The sequence below is a fragment of the Arachis stenosperma genome, chromosome 5 (genome assembly GCF_014773155.1).
Source record: "Arachis stenosperma cultivar V10309 chromosome 5, arast.V10309.gnm1.PFL2, whole genome shotgun sequence".
NCBI lineage: Eukaryota > Viridiplantae > Streptophyta > Magnoliopsida > Fabales > Fabaceae > Arachis > Arachis stenosperma.
In genome coordinates, this window is record NC_080381.1 from 128,409,275 (window position 1) to 128,412,738 (window position 3,464).

General features: G+C 43.7%; 1 non-coding gene across 1 annotated transcript; it reads left to right on the plus strand.

Moving 5' to 3' along the window:
• The first annotated feature begins 2,948 nt into the window (after positions 1–2,948).
• On the plus strand, positions 2,949–3,056 carry LOC130984788 (small nucleolar RNA R71). The gene has a single exon (XR_009088698.1). It is a non-coding gene; the product is annotated as a small nucleolar RNA R71 (small nucleolar RNA).
• Positions 3,057–3,464: the final 408 nt, after the last annotated feature.

Consider the following 3,464-nt stretch of genomic DNA (forward strand, 5'->3'; position numbering starts at 1 on the left):
TTGAACGCCACCCTCACACTCTCCGGACTAAAATCCAAGTATTTCCCCCGAACCATAGTAAGATAATTCTTTGGATTCGGGTTCACACTTTGGTCATGGTTCTTTGTGATCCATGCATTGGCATAGAACTCTTGAACCATCAAGATTCCGACTTGTTGAATGGGGTTGGTAAGTACTTCCCAACCTCTTCTTCGGATCTCATGGCGGATCTCCGGATATTCACCCTTTTTGAGTGAAAAGGGGACCTCGGGGATCACCTTCTTCAAGGCCACAACTTCATAGAAGTGGTCTTGATGCACCTTTGAGAGGAATCTATCCATCTCCCATGACTCGGAGGTGGAAGCTTTTGCTTTCCCTTTCCTCTTTTTAGAGGTTTCTCCGGCCTTTGGTGCCATAATGGTTATGAAAAAGCAACGCTTTTACCACACCAAACTTAAAATGTTTGCTCGTCCTCGAGCAAAAGAAGAAAGAAGAGAGTAGAAGAAGAAGAAATGAAGAAGAGGGAGATGGTGGTGTATACGGCCAAAGAGGTAGAAGAAAGGGTGTTTAGGTTGTGTGAAAATGAAGAGTGGAAGAAGGGTATTTATAGGAGAGAGGGGTGTAAAAGGTTCGGCCATTTGAGGGTGGGTTTGGGAGGGAAAGTGGTTTGAATTTGAAGGGTGAGGTTGGTGGGGTTTTATGAAGGATGGATGTGAGTGGTGAAGAGAAAGATGGGATTTGATAGGTGAGGGGTTTTTGGGGAAAAAGTGTTGAGGTGATTGGTGAATGGGGAAGAAGAGAGAGAGTGATGGTAGGGTCCTGTGGGGTCCACAGATCCTGTAGTGTCAAGGAAAAGTCATCCCTGCACCAAAAGTTGCTCAAAATCACGTTTTGAGCCATTTCTGGCGTTAAACGCCGGGCTAGTGCCCATTCCTGGCGTTTAACGCCAGGTTGTTGCCCTTTACTGGCGTTTAACGCCAGTCTGGTGCCCTTTTCTGGCGTTAAACGCCCAGAAAGGTGCCAGACTGGGCGTTAAACGCCCAACTGCTAGGCTTACTGGCGTTTAAACGCCAGCAGCTTCTTCCTCCAGGGTGTGCTGTTTTTCTTCCTGTTTTTCATTCTGTTTTTGCTTTTTCAATGGATTTTGTGACTTCTTATGATCATCAACCTACAAAAAAGATAAAATAACAAAAGAAAATAGTTAACTATAAAACATTGGGTTGCCTCCCAACAAGCGCTTCTTTAGTGTCATTAGCTTGACAGAGGACTCCCATGGAGCCTCAGAAACACTCAGAACCGTGTTGAAACCTCCCAACACCAAACTTAGAGTTTGAATGTGGGGTTTCAACACCAAACTTAGAGTTTGGTTGTGGCCTCCCAACACCAAACTTAGAGTTTGACTGTGGGGGCTCTGTTTGGCTCTGTTTTGAGAGAAGCTCTTCATGCTTCTTCTCCATGATGATAGAGGGATATCCTTGGGCCTTAAACACCATGGATTCTTCATTCACTTGAATGATCAACTCTCCTCTATCAACATCAATCACAGCCTTTGCTGTGGCTAGGAATGGTCTGCCAAGGATGATGGATTCATCCATGCACTTCCCAGTCTCTAGGACTATGAAATCAGTAGGAATGTAATGGTCTTCAATCTTCACCAAAACATTCTCTATAAGTCCATGAGCTTGTTTTCTTGAATTGTCTGCCATCTCTAATGAGATTCTTGCAGCTTGCACCTCAAGGATCCCTAATTTCTCCTTTACAGAGAGGGGCATGAGGTTTACACTTGACCCTAAGTCACACAAGGCCTTCTTGAAGGTCATGGTGCCTATGGTACAAGGTATAGAAAACTTCCCAGGATCCTGCCTCTTTTGAGGCAGTTTCTGCCTAGACAAGTCATCCAGTTCTTTGGTGAGCAAGGGAGGTTCATCCTCCCAAGTCTCATTTCCAAATAACTTGTCATTTAGTTTCATGATTGCTCCAAGGTATTTAGCAACTTGCTCTTCAGTGACATACTCATCCTCTTCTGAGGAAGAATACTCATCAGAGCTCATGAATGGCAGAAGTAAGTCCAATGGAATCTCTATGGTCTCATTTTGAGCCTCAGATTCCCATGGTTCCTCATTGGGGAACTCACTGGAGGCCAGTGCACGCCCATTGAGGTCTTCCTCAGTGGCGTTCACTGCCTCTCCTTCCTCCCAGAATTCGGCCATGTCTATGGCTTTGCACTCTCCTTTTGGATTTTCTTCTGTATTACTTGGGAGAGTGCTAGGAGGGAGTTCAGTAACTTTCTTGCTCAGCTGACCCACTTGTCCTTCCAAATTTCTGATGGAGGACCTTGTTTCATTCATGAAACTTTGAGTGGTCTTTATTAGATCAGAGACCATTGTTGCCAAGTCAGAAGTATTCTGCTTAGAACTCTCTGTCTGTTGCTGAGAAGATGATGGAAAAGGCTTGCCATTGCTAAACCTGTTTCTTCCACCATTATTGTTATTGAAACCTTGTTGAGGTCTCTCTTGATTCTTCCATGAGAGATTTGGGTGATTTCTCCATGAAGAATTATAGGTGTTTCCATAGGGTTCTCCTAGGTAATTCACCTCTTCCATGGAAGGGTTCTCAGGATCATAAGCTTCTTCCTTAGATGAAGCATCCTCAGTACTGTTTGGTGCATTTTGCATTCCAGACAGACTTTGAGAAATCAAATTGACTTGTTGAGTCAATATCTTATTCTGAGCCAGTATGGCATTCAGAGCATCAATCTCAAGAACTCCTTTCTTCTGATTAGTCCCATTGTTCACAGGATTCCTTTCAGAAGTGTACATGAATTGGTTATTTGCAACCATTTCAATCAGCTCTTGAGCTTCCGCAGGCGTCTTCTTCAGATGAAGAGATCCTCCTGCAGAGCTATCCAAGGACATCTTAGATAGTTCAGAGAGACCATCATAGAAAATACCTATGATGCTCCATTCAGAAAGCATGTCAGAAGGACATTTTCTGATCAATTGTTTGTATCTTTCCCAAGCTTCATAGAGGGATTCTCCATCCTTTTGTCTAAAGGTTTGGACTTCCACTCTAAGCTTGCTCCATCTTTGTGGTGGAAAGAATTTTGCCAAGAAGGCATTGACTAGCTTTTCCCATGAGTCCAGGCTTTCTTTAGGTTGAGAGTCCAACCATATTCTAGCTCTGTCTCTTACAGCAAAAGGGAATAGCATCAGTCTATAGACCTCAGGGTTAACCCCATTAGTCTTGACTGTGTCACAGATTTGCAAGAATTCAGCTAAAAACTGATGAGGATCTTCCATTGGAAGTCCATGGAACTTGCAATTCTGTTGCATTAGAGAAACTAATTGAGGCTTAAGCTCAAAGTTGTTTGCTCCAATGGCAGGGATAGAGATGCTTCTCCCATAAAAATCAGGAGTAGGTGCAGTAAAGTCACCCAGCACCTTCCTTGCATTGTTTGCATTGTTGTTGTTTTCTGCTGCCATGTT